Here is a 14,085-nt window from a genome sequence, read left to right as displayed (position 1 = left end):
GGTGCTGTTGTGATTGTGTTTTAGTGTCTTAATTAGTGTTTGTGCCAAGCAAAGCCTTTGGGATGATTTGGGTGATAGTTGCTTTGATTCCGTGCATTAACTGAAACTTTTGCGTCTAGTAGAACAATTAATGTGCTTTACTGGAGTGTGATAAAATTTAGAATTTTGCACACATGATTTATATACAAATTTTCCACGTTGTTCTAATTTTTCAGAATTTTTGGAGAGTTATAGAAGTATGGTCAATGTTCAGATTACTACAGATTGTTCTTTTTTTGATGCATTGTTTCGCTTGTTTTGATGAAACTATGGATTGTATCGGGGGGTATAAGCGATGGAGAAGTTATAACGCAGTTGCTATAATGCAAAAATAAAATATAAATGGGTTTGCAATAGTACTTAAAGTAGTGATTTGCTTTATTATACTAATAGATCTCACAAGGTTTTCTTGAGTTTTGTGTGATTGAAGTTTTCAAAATTTGGGTGAGATCATGATGGATGAAAGAATAAGTAGTGGCAAGAGCCTAAGCTTGGGGATGCCCGAGGCACCCCAAGGTAATATTCAAGGAATCCCAAGCAACTAACCTTGGGGATTCCCTGGAAGGCATCCCCTCTTTCTTCTAACGACCATCGGTAATTTTATTTGGAGCTATATTTTTATTCATCACATATCATGAGTTTTGCTAGGAGCGTCTATATGAGTCTTTTCTTTGTTTTCTTTTTAGTTTGTCATAATCATCCTTGCTGAACACACTTGTTTGAGAGAACCGCACACATATCATGATTTGCTAGAATCACTATGTGCTTCACTTAAATTTTTTGAGCTAGGCAGTTGCTCTAGTACTTCACTTATACCTTTTTAGCACGATGGTGGTTATATTTTAAAGAAATATACTCTCATGCTTCACTTATATATTTTTGAGAGTTAGTAAAATTTTGAAGAACTGTTTGCACTCTCATGCTTCACTTATATCTTTTTGAGAGTTCACAAGATTAAATTTTGAAGAAATATACTCTCATGCTTCACTTATATATTTTTGAGAGTTGATAATAGTAATGGTAATTTACACAAGATATGAATTCGGTCCCAATATGATGAATATCCAAGAGGGATATAATAAAACTTTCATATAGATCATTGGATGTGATAAGCTTGATTCCTTGCAATAGTTTTGCGATATGAAGATGATAATATGTGAGTTATGCTAGTGAGTAATTGTGTTTTAGTAAGAATATTGGTTTTAAGGTTTGTGATTCCCTATGCATGCACATAAAGTCAATAGTTATGCAATGAAGTTACATCCTACTTATGGTGCATTACTCAGTGTTAGTTATGTTCAATGCATGTTTATGACTGTTTTCGTTTTTTGGTTGGTTGCTTCTCAATCTATTTGCTAGCCTCCACTTGAACTAAGCGGAAATAATACTTGTGCATCCAATTCCTTAAACCAGTTGTGCCAAATGAGTCCGCCATACCTACATATATGCGGCATTTCCATGTCGTTCCAAGTAAATTTGCATGTGCCAACTCTAATTTTTCAAAATGAATTTCCATTTTGTATACCCATACCGCTCATGAAGCGGCAGGAGGTGACCAATATTTTCCTTGCTAGGTATTTAATTCTCACAATGAGTTTTTATTCACTTGTCATTGCATGAGAGTGTGGCAGGTAACAGGGATGCCTAGTCCCGAAATGAAAAAATACTATGATAATAAATTCCTTCGGAAGTGTTGGTATGGAAGGCACCCGTGGATACAACTAGCCATGGATTGTGAAAGAATGGTGGAAAGGAAATAAACTTTAATTTCTGTTTGGGAACCACCTATGATTTGTCTAGCATGGAAGATATTGGGAATCCTCGCTCGTTTTTGTTGACAGGAAAAGCATGCCTCTCAAAATAATTTTATCTCTAGTTTAAGCTTTGAGCTCTGGCACCTCTGCAAATCTTTGCTTCCCTCTACGAAGGGCCCTTTCTATTTACTTTTATGCAATATTTATTTTTATCTGAATCTCCATCTTCTATCATAAAGCACCAACTAGAACACTATTGTCACACTTGTGCATTGGGTGTAGCTAATGTTGAGTGTGTTTCATGAATGGATCAATGAATGATCATAATGGGCTAAGGATAACTTTCTTTAATGTTGATATTTTCAACATAGTTGCTTGTTGGTATACTTGAGTATGATGTTTTCATGTCAAATTATAGACTATTGCTTTGAATCACTCAAGTATAAACATCCATGCTACAAAGGAAAAGATTATATGATGAATGTGATAGGTAGCATTCCACATAAAAAATTCTGTTTTTATCATTTACCTACTCGAGGGTCAGCAGGAATTAAGCTTGGGGATGCTTGATACTTCTCCAATGTATCTATAATATCTGATTGTTCCATGCTATTATAGTATCAATTTTCGATGTTTTATATGTCCTTAGATGCAATTATATACCATTTTTGGGGACTAATCTATTAACTAAGTGCCCAGTGCTAGTTGTTGTTTTTCGCATGTTTTTTGGCTTATCAGAAAATCAATATCAAACGAAGTCCAAATGGAGAAAAAACTTTGGATTGATTTTTTCTGGACCATCAGAGACCCTAGAAGGTTCGGGAGAAGGACATAGGAGCCACGAGGGAGCGACAAGCTCAATAGGCGCTCCCAGGAGGGGCGCCCCCAGGCTTCTGGGCCCCTCGTGGCACATCAAACCCGAATTCCACCTTTATAAATACTCAAATATTCACGTGACATTAGAGAGACACACGAAATACTTTTTCCTCCGTCGCAAGTTCCAGAACCACGAGATCCCGTCTAGAGGCCTTCTCTAGTACTCCACCGGGGGGGAGGGGATTCGATCACAAAAGGGGCTCTTCATCATCCTTGACGCCCTCCGATGATGCTTGAGTAGGTTACCACAGACCTATGGGTCCATAGTTAGTAGCTAGACGACTTCTTCTCTCAATTTGATCTTCAATACAATGTTCTCCTCGGTGTTCTTGGAGATCTATTCGATGTAATGACTTTTTGCGGTGTGTTTGTGAAAGTGCAACTATCCCTAGGTGGTTTTGGTAATTCATAACAACATATAGCTCATTGAGCTAATGCTGTTCCAAGATGATTATTTCAGGAAAGCTCAATGATTGGCATGGCATGGATGTGAAAGTGGAACCCTCAAAATGCTAAGGACAAAGGATTGGCTCAAGCTCAAAAGCTCAAGACTCTTCATTTTATATTTTAGTGATCCAAGATCACATTGAGTCTTTAGGAAAAGCCAATACTATCAAGGAGGGATGAGGTGTTGCTTAATGAGCCTCTTGCTTCATGTGCTTAGTGATATGCTCCAAAACCCTCAACTACTTTCCCATATCCACATATGACCTAAACCCTAAGCCAAACTCGGTCCTACCGATTCTTCCTATTCGGCGCCACCGAGTTTCACTTGTCATAAGCCACTGCCAAACCCTAGCAATTCGGTTCTACCGATAGGGATCTCGGTCTCACCGAGATGGGATTGCAAACTCTCTGTTTCCCTTTCGTAACTTTTCGGTCTCACCGAAAGAGTGAATTGGTCCCACCGAGATTGCAATGTAAATTCAGTGTTTCCCCTTTGTAACTTTTCGGTCTCACCGAAAGAGCAAATCGGTCCCACCGAGTTTGCCTGACCAACTCTCTAGTTAGCTAATGACCAAATTCGGTCTCACCGAGTTTGTGTAATCGGTCTCACCGAGATTACGTTATGCCCAAACCCTAACTATATCGGTCCTACCGAGTTGCATGTCAGTCCCACCGAAAATCTCTAACGGTCACTAGGTTTACATTTTCGGTCCGACCGAGTTTGTTGATTCGGTCCCACCGGGATTGGAAAACTGTGTGTAACGGTTGGATTTTTTGTGGAGGCTATATATACCCCTCCACCTCCTCTTCATTCAAGGAGAGAGCAATCAGAACACATACACCATTCCAACTCATATGTTCTGAGAGAGAACCACCTACTCATGTGTTGAGACCAAGATATTCCATTCCTACCATATGAATCTTGATCTCTAGCCTCTCCAAGTTGCTTTCCACTCAAATCTTCTTTCCACAAAATCCAAATCCTATGAGAGAGAGTTGAGTGTTGGGGAGACTATCATTTGAAGCACAAGAGCAAGGAGTTCTTTACCTACACACCATTTGTTACTTCTTGGAGAGTGGTGTCTCCTAGATTGGCTAGGTGTCACTTGGGAGCCTCCGACAAGATTGTGGAGTTGAACCAAGGAGTTTGTAAGGGCAAGGATATTGCCTACTTCGTGAAGATCTACCGCTAGTGAGGCAAGTCCTGTGTGGGTGATGGCCATGGTGGGATAGACAAGGCTGCTTCTTCGTGGACCCTTTGTGGGCGGTTGCTTCTTCGTGGACCCTTCGTGGGTGGAGCCCTGTGTGGACTCGCGCAACCGTTACCCTTTGTGGGTGGAGCCCTCCGTGGACTCTCGCAACCGTTACCCTTTGTGGGTTGAAGTCTCCATCAACGTGGATGTAGGATAGCACCACCTATCCGAACCACGGGAAAAACATCCGTGTCTCCAATTGCGTTTGAATTCTCCAAACCCTTCCCTTTACATTCTTGCAAGTTGCATGCTTTACTTTCCGCTGCCAATATACTCTTTGCATGCTTGCTTGAATTGTGTGATGATTGCTTGACTTGTCCTAAAATAGCTAAAATCTGCCAAGAACTAAAATTGGGAAAAGGTTAAGTTTTTATTTGGTCAAGTAGTCTAATCACCCCCCTCTAGACATACTTTCGATCCTACAGTTTGTTGGGATCCTTTGAATTGTTAGTTTATGATCAGATCTACCCATGTATATTATTTGATCTTTCTCTGAACTATTCTATGCATGATTACTATATCTTTGTATTTCTTGTTCGATTTATTGGTTTGGTTTGGCCAACTAGATCGACTTATCTTGCCATGGGAAGAGGTGCTTTGTAATGGGTTCGATCTTACGGTGCTCAATCCCAGTGATAGAAGGGGACATGACACACATGTATCATTGCTATTAAGGGTAGAAAGATGGGGTTTATTCATACGTGAGTTTATCTTGTCTACATCATGTCATCTTGCCTAAGGCATTACTCTGTTTTTCCATGAAATTAATACACTAGATGCATGTTGAATAGTGGTCGATGTGTGGAGTAATAGTAGTAGATTTAGAATGGTTTCGATTTGTCTCGGATGTGATATCTATATATGATCATTGCCTTGGATATCGTCATAATTATTATTTGCTTTTCTATCAATTGCCCAACAGTAATTTGTTTACCCACCGTATGCTATTTTCAAGAGAGAAGCTTCTAGTGAAAACTAGGGCCCTCATGTCGATCTTTTATCATATATTAAAACCAACAATACCTTGCCGTAATTTTTTTATTTTATTTTGTATTTTTGTTCGATCTATCTGTCAAAAGCTATACCGTTTAGTCTTGCTCATAACCTTTGAGGGATTGACAACCCCTCTACGTGTTGGTTGCAAGTATTTGTTGCTTGTGTGCAAGTGGTGTTTACTAGTCGTTGCTTGGTTCTCCTACTGGATTGATAACCTTGGTTTCATAACTTCGGGAAATACTTATATCTACTATACTACATCATCCTCTCCTCTTCGAGGAAATCGCAATGTAGCTCACAAGTAGCACCCCCAGGCTTAAAGTAGATTATACCATAATGTGCTTAAGGCTCTTATTATTTCTATGTAGGCACTTTTTACCCGTAGGTTGGAACTAGAGGGTCGAGCTTAGGAGCTGAGGCGTCAAGTTGTAGTGGAGGAGGAGCGAGTGGCTCTCTTACAGAGCTCACTCGCAGAAATATAATCTTCTAGGATGTAGTGGAAATTACATATAAATAGGTTATAGAGGTCACTCGTTATTTATAAACAGGTTATAGAAATTGCATATAACGTTAAGGAAATTATAGATACGTTGGAGACTATTCAAACATGCACAATTATATATAGTTTAAGACAAGTGTGTTGAAAACATGAGATTGAATAAAAATATTATTAGATGTTTTTCCTTAATTTTATACTGTCAAAGTGTGCAGGAGTGCAACGTATGGATGGTCCGGATTCTCAATTCCGTATTTTTTTCAAAGCCGCTGAAAACACTTGACAAACATAATTGCATGGTCCGTTTCTTTCTAGATTTCATTTGTTTCATATGCAGTATGAATGCTCCTCACAATTTGTTTTTGTGTTTTATCCAGTTGGAAATAAATCTATGACATGTATATAACAAAGGATAGTTAAGTAGTAAGGTGGAAATTGAGGGGAAGTAATAAAGAATGTTGTACAAATACAAGTATTAACTAATGATAATACTATAAAAATGTGGAAGTACAGGAGAATGTAATTCGGACAAAACTATGGTAGGAAGATACATACGTGGATGGATAGCTGGAAAACTCGGTAGCTGAGCAGATATGGAGTGATCTAGGCTGGCCCATAAAGTGAGGTGAATCTCCTTATGAAAACCTAGGTGCATGTTATACACATACAAAAACTCTCTCCAAGAGTTTCTAGTGAAATATGTTTTTTCCTGATTATTGGTGACATCAAGAACAAAACTAACTCCTTCTTTTGTCTCAAGCAAGGCTGTGACTTGAGTTAAAACAGATCTCGTAATGCTAATATACTTTAAAAATGATCTCTTGCAAAGCTGGGGATGACCTGAGAAAAATAAAAGCAAGTAAACAATTGTTCTTACAGATAATTTTGAACTGAATATTTTTACAGAAAGGACACTATCTTTTAGGAAACGATGTGTAGGCTTAATACTGAAATGTAAGAAGTGTTATGTGACAAAATGTGAAAATTACAGATAGGAAGAGATGTATATTGTCCAACAGTAGGAAAAATGTCGGTACGAGTTCCATGTTAAAATTTGTATGAAATTAGGATATATTAAAAGGACATGTGGGTTGTATTAGAAGATAAATTTTTCAAATACATGATTGAATAATCAGAGGCAATAAAAAGAATGTTGGATCTACATATTGTTCAGTCAATAAGGGGGCACGTAGTGAGGGAAACATTATAATATGTTGGGGAACATAGTAGAAAACAAAAAAATTGTGCCTACGCACACCCAAGATCAATATGAAGATGCATAACGGGTTGGGATCATTATAATTACCGTCAGTGGGTTGCAGCGGAAGAAGAATGTGTCGGTGTAGATTGTACTTAGATTCCCTCAAACCGTCGATGAAAGATCCCTCATACCGCCCACGAACACTCCCTCGAACCGAAGCCCGAAAGTACAACCTCTCTACTTGGTTGCAAGCGTGCAACCTTCACGATCCGGCAGCGCTTCGCCATCTAGAGCTAATCATGACTGGAGAATTATAGAGAGGAGATTAGAACCACATGGGGATTCTAATTATGAGGACAAGAGGATTAGCCTAGCCCTAATTAGTCAACTAGGACCAACTAGAACCAGGACTAGAAGAGCTAGATGAGGCTCCAAAACTTGTGTATTCAAAAGAGCACCAAACCTCAAGTATATATATGATAAAGGGGAGAGGGAGGGCTGCTGCCAAGGGGTAAAGTTTCCCCCTTGGTGTGTCGGCTAGGGGGAGAAGTCTGACTCCTCCCCTCCCAATCCGGCCTCCTTCCTTATAAGAAGGGGTGCCTCCCCTCTTGGGCCCATGTTGCCCAAGATGACTTCCACCTCTTAGCCTTTTACGACATGTTGATATTAAATTAAATATAAAATAGTTCTAAATAATTTTAGATCATTTTATATATAAGTTAACCTCCGTGGAAACATTTTCCACCTATATATATTTATCGGTAATACCTGGTATTACATGATATTCACCGAAACCCTTCTGGTGACCCCGAAACGGTTTCGGATCCTCTCAGGACTATTCCAAATATTAATGAAAAAATTACTCAAATTATTCTCATTACTCCCATCCTACTAACACTCAACATATTGTGAATTCCTTAAGCTTGTGACCGCGTAGGTTCGGTAACTCATAGACATGAACAAAATCGTTCGTTCAATGACCGATAGCTGGATCGTTCTTATATGATATTCGAGTGAACCTTTGGTTATGATGTCATGTTACCTTTGCTTTGCGATACTTTACAAACCTGGGATGCATTGGTAAACTCCTAGGTCATCACTATGCTCACTATACCGAAACTCTTTCTACCGGTTTCGTTCTTCTTTCTTGTTATTGTGTTTCGGCATCCCCATGACGAAGTCACCTATGACTGGCCAGACGATGATGGATGCCATCACACCGAGAGGGCTCTAATAATATCTCTCCATCTTCAGAGGATCAAATCCAACTTTTGAGCTATCCGGCCACTTGTGAAACTTTCCGATGAAGCTGTAAGTTGCCGTTATGATCACCGTGTTACAGATGATGTTTGAGAAATCCCAAAGCCCACCGTATGGTAAGAAGTGACCACGATACTCTCATGGTCTAAGGTACAAAATCACATGTTAACACTTCGTGTTATTACAATTGATTATAGACGATATTCACTCAATTCATAACGAACAAAATTGGGTCGATTCAATATGTTTGTTCTTCCAACATAATCTCAATGTTGTTTTGGGATTATCATTACACTTAATGACATCCTAAGATCCAGAAAACATGATCACTGATGACCCAAAAGTATAGGGGATCAATTGTAGTCCTTTCGATAAGTAAGAGTATTGAACCCAATGAGGAGGAAAAGGAAATGACAAGTGGTTTTCAGCAAGGTATTTTTTGCAAGTAACAGTAACAGATAGTTTCATAGTAGGATAATTCATAGCAAGTAACAAGTAACAATGGTAAAAAGGTGCAGCAGGGTGGCCCAATCCTTTTTATAGCATAGGGCAAGCCGTAAGGTTCTCTTATAATAAGCAAAGCGTTCTCGAGGGCACATGGGAATTGTCGTCTAGTCACTTTCAGCATGTTTAGTTGATTCACGTTTGCTACTTTGATAATTTGATATGCGGGTGGACCGGTGCTTGGATGTTGTTCTTACTTGAACAAGCAACCCACTTATGATTACCCCCTGTCGCAAGCATCCACAACTACGAAAGAAGAATTAAGTTAAATCTAACCATGGCATGAAACATATGGATCCAAATCAGTCCCTTGGGAATAACACATAAAGTAGGGTTTAAGCTTCTGTCACTCTAGCAACCCATCATCTACTTACTACTCCACAATGCCTTCCCTTAGGCCCAAGTATGGTGAAGTGTCATGTAGTTGATGTTCCCATAACACCACTAAAGGAAGCAACAACATACATATCATGAAAATATCGAACGAATACCAACATCATATGATTACTTATAACATGACTTCTCCCATGTTCTCAATAACAAAAGTAACTATTCACAAATCATATTCATGTTCAATATCAGAGGTATATTGAATATGCTTAATGATTTGAACATTTAATCTTCCACCAAATAAACCAACTAGCATCAACTACAAGATGTAATAAACACTGCTAGCAACCCACATGTACCAATCTAAGGTTTTGGGACAAAGATTGAATACAAGACATGGACTAGGGTATGAGATGAGATGGTGCCGGTGAAGATGTTGATGAGGATTGGTCCTCCCATGATGAGAGGATGTGAATGGATTCGATTTCCGCCTCCCGAAGGGAGATTCCCTCGGCGGAATCGCTCCGCCGGGAGCAAAAGTGCTCCTGCCCAGGTTCCGCCTCAAGACGGTAGCGCTTTGTCCAGAAAGTCTTCTTCTTACTTTTTTTTGGGAAAATGGCTTCATATAGGAAAAGGTGTGCACCAGAGGCCTACCAGGGGGGCACAAGCTCATCGGGCGTGCCTAGGGGGGTAGGCGCTCCCCCTGATCATGTCGCTCCCTAATGCCCCCCTCCTGGTATTTCTTCCGTCAATATTTTTTATATATTCCAAAACAATTCTCTGTAAATTTTCAGGTCATTTGGAGTTGTGTGAAATAGTTATCTCTGATCTAGCCTTTTTCGGTCTAGAATTCCATCTACCGACAATCTCCTTCTTCATGTGAAACTTACAGAATAATAGAGAAAATACATTAGAATTGAACTATAAAGTGAAATAACAATCCAAAACATAATGAATAATAGTAGGAAAACATGATTCAAAATGGACATATCAATCACCAAAAACACTTGAGCTAGTCGTAGAGGCAAGACTGGCGACCTTTTATTGCACCGTTTATCATTCCACACGTGGATACCAGTTTCCACAGAATCGCATATTCCAGGATCATAGCAGTTATAGCATGAAATATAAACACTTAATTATGAATATGGAAATATAATAATAAAATATTATTGCCTCTAAGGCATATTTCCGACAGTCTCCCACTTGCACTAATTCAATAATCTAGTTATCAATTTTAACTTTTACACCAATGACAATCTAGTGTCAGTCCATGGTTTGCTTGTGGTATAGACTTTGTCCTATCCAATATGACAATCTTTAGATCCTTGTGTATCATTTGCATTTCAATGCATCTATCATGCTTTCACATGAATTCATAATTTATTTGAAACAGGCTTAGTATATATTGGATCAGTAGCAGGACCTTTGATTCCTTAGATTGAGCCATAGAATCAGTATTGAGAACAGTGTTTTATTTGCACAATCATCTAGAAACCATACTAAGTTCATAAATGAACCTTTGATTCATCACCCTCTATTGTTACTTTGCCTTCTGTCATAGAATTCACCACAATAACTTTCTTGGACAAATCACAACTTACTGTGCCACCAAAAATTATTTAATTGAAATAAAAAATTCGCTTGGAGAACCTATTGAAGATTTTTGCTGATGTATTTCTTACATGAAGCATGCATTGGTGTAACTCCTTACAACAATCTATTCACTTTCTCCGTATGCGAGAAACATGTCGTCGATACTCAACGACATTTTAACTATTGTCCTATGATCAACAATTGACCTTTCTGGTTACTTTACTCACAACTTACTTGGAGTATTGGACTTATCTGGTTATTTACATACCATGGAAATAAAACAAGTGTGATTGAAATCATGTATTTCACTCATCAGTATTTCAAGATACCGATTCTTGCTAAGAACTCCTTCGATCTGACTTTAACAGGAAAACTCTTCTTGGCCTTTTCCATACTAAACTTCTTTAGTACTTTGTTAGTATGTATTTTGGCTAAGACCTGATTGGACACTATTCTCTCCATAGATTATAATCCTTAATACAAGGACTATATTGCCTAAGTACTTTACTAAAAAACTAGTTTCAATAAAGTCTTAATCTATGTCAAGAAGTTTCTATAATTTTCAATCAACATTGTGTCATGCACACATAGTGTTTAGAAATACTATCATGCTCCCACTTACTTTTTTTTGAATACAAGCATATTTGTTCCTACCGGTGAAATCATATTACTTGATCATTTCACCAAAACAAATATTCGAACTCCTCTATCCTTGCTTCGGATCATTATAGGATCTCTTGAAGTTTGCATAGTTACTAGCATCATCTGGATCGAGAAAATACCTTGGACTGTATAAAATATACAACCTTGGTTCTATTTCCATCTCATGGGAATCATTTTGACATCCATCTGTTATATCTCATAACTAAAATATTTAGTAATTGCGATTATAATCTGAAGTGACTAAGTATTATTATAATGAAATCTCGTCATAATCAACTCCTTGGTCCTATCATAAACTATTTGCAACAAGTCAAGCATTATAAAATATTTTTATCTTTGTTAATCTATAGATCCATCACTGCACTTTCAAGTCTTTTAGAGGGTATATCAAGTTCTAAACTTAAATTATGTGTATGGATACAATCTTGGATTATTTTGGTGTATAGATGATTCTAGAGTCAGGGCCCATCAACGCTTTTCTGTGTACTATAGGTTCATTGTTTGTTTCAACAATGTTTTTTCTATGTACCATGAAGGTCTGCATGAATTTTTGTAACCTATATGGTCCATCTGCAAGTTTGAATGAAGTCTTTATATCTCATGTGGAGTCTTTCATATCCGTCATGGTAGGAAATTCTAGAATCACTTGTAGCATTTCTTTTCTTTGACCTGGTGATGAAGATTCTGCAATCTAGTCGAGTTGCACTGTCCTCCCACTCACTCTTTTGTAGAAAACATTTTCTTCAAAATTTCCGCACTCTGTGGCAAAACACTTTGCCTCAGCGTAGTGATATAGGATACTCATCCATTTGGGATAACCTACAAAGTAGCACTTTTTTCAACAAATTTGATGGCGCTCTTTTTAGTGTAAAAGCCACCATCTCTGAAGCATCACATTAAAAAGTACATTGGAAAAATAATTAATGTCATTTTTTATCACACCATGTCATACATAGCTTAATTACATCTACTCAAAACACTCTACTCTTAGTACTGTTTCTAGCGGGTGCAAGCTATAAAATATTTTTCGCAGCTCATCAGACAATCACTAAATTTGCTACAGAAATATTCTTTTCTGCAATCCAATCATAGAAACATAATTTTCTTGTTACAATATTTTCTAATTCATTCGAAAAGTCTTTTGAAACATTTCAAAAGATCCAGATTTATGTCTCGGTTAGTAAATATAATTATCTGCTTGAGTCATCCTTGAAGATAGATAAATCCACTGCTTGCAACATCACTTATTGGACTACATACATCAATATTCATATTTCCAATTACTTTGTTGCTCATTCTTTATGGCCTTGGAACGATATTTTAGTTTACTTCACTATTTGGACGAAAGTTGCAAGTGTCAGATGATTCATAATCATACGACTCGAAAGTCCATCACTACGAAATTTCTCCATGCGGGTTTCTGCAATGTGACTAAATGCAGTGCCATACATATGTGGTATTCTTTTTAGTTTTGCAACATTTACCGTTAGTGTTATGGATGTTCAGTTCTATTATCAATATTCATAACTTAAATCCTGTTCACAATAAGAGTATCGCCCTTTTGTTCATTACATCGAACAAATATTGTTCTCTTATGAACAACCTCTTTGCAACGTCTATGCAATGGGCCAGAGTGTACAAAACATCAAAATGAATTATGGCAATAAATTTAGAGGTAATATGTTGATGAAAAATTATCATATAACTCCTACAAAATTTTCAACACATATCTTAATCTCATTAATTTGTTGGTCATTAGGTCGTAGTAATTCTTCCAACGATTTGCAATAACATGCAATCGAATTGGTATTCTTGCGATCAAATTTTAAACACAATTCCCGAAGAGTTTAGTGTTTAACAATTTGATCACAATTCTCAAGAATCAAACTTTATTTGACCGACTTTCTCTACATCTTATAACTTTTATGACATTCATACCGTCTTCTTTTCCTTCTGCCTCTAAATTTCTTATAGTTTTACTTTCAATATTTCTCCCACTCAATGAAAGAATCATCTAGCTTTTCAAGAGTGGCGTGAGCCCCGAACTTCCCTAGGCATGTAAGTCTCATTACATCCTTTGCCTTGGTTCTTTCTCTTTAAGTACTCACCATCAGCTCATGACAGCTGTTCTTCCTAATTTACACATTTTAGTCTCAAACATAGTTCAACGCCTCACTAGAACATGCAAACAAACACACTTCCGTAGATATCATATATCTTTGAACCTTTGTTTGTGTCGGATTCAGGGCTCCGCAGACCCAAGAAAGGTTCGAACTCTAGGGCGTGTGCGAAGAACTCAACCTCTCAAGGCAACCAATCGTCTCTCTGATGGCCTAGCTCGATGAACAGGGAAGGAAAGAGACATGACAGTTTACCCAGGTTCGGGCCACCTTGCGATGTAAGACCCCCCCCCCTCCTGCTTTGAGGTGGATTAGCCTCGCAAGGGGCTGCGAATGAACTAGTACAGAGGAAGAACAACCACAGGAGGTCTTTTCTTGTGTATGTGTGAGCAAGGGAAGTCTCTCCCTTCCTACGGTGGTGGCTAAGGTATATTTATAATGGCCTTGGTCCTCTTCCTCCAAACGAATGCGGGAAGGGATCCCACAATGGCCAATTCTGAAGGGGGATAGGAAGGACATCCTATCCTGACGAAAGGTGTTTTCTCCTGCA

The sequence above is a fragment of the Triticum urartu genome, chromosome 1A, assembly GCF_056163025.1.
Source record: "Triticum urartu cultivar PI428250 chromosome 1A, HENAU_Tu73, whole genome shotgun sequence".
Taxonomy (NCBI): domain Eukaryota; kingdom Viridiplantae; phylum Streptophyta; class Magnoliopsida; order Poales; family Poaceae; genus Triticum; species Triticum urartu.
This window is presented reverse-complemented; position numbering follows the sequence as displayed.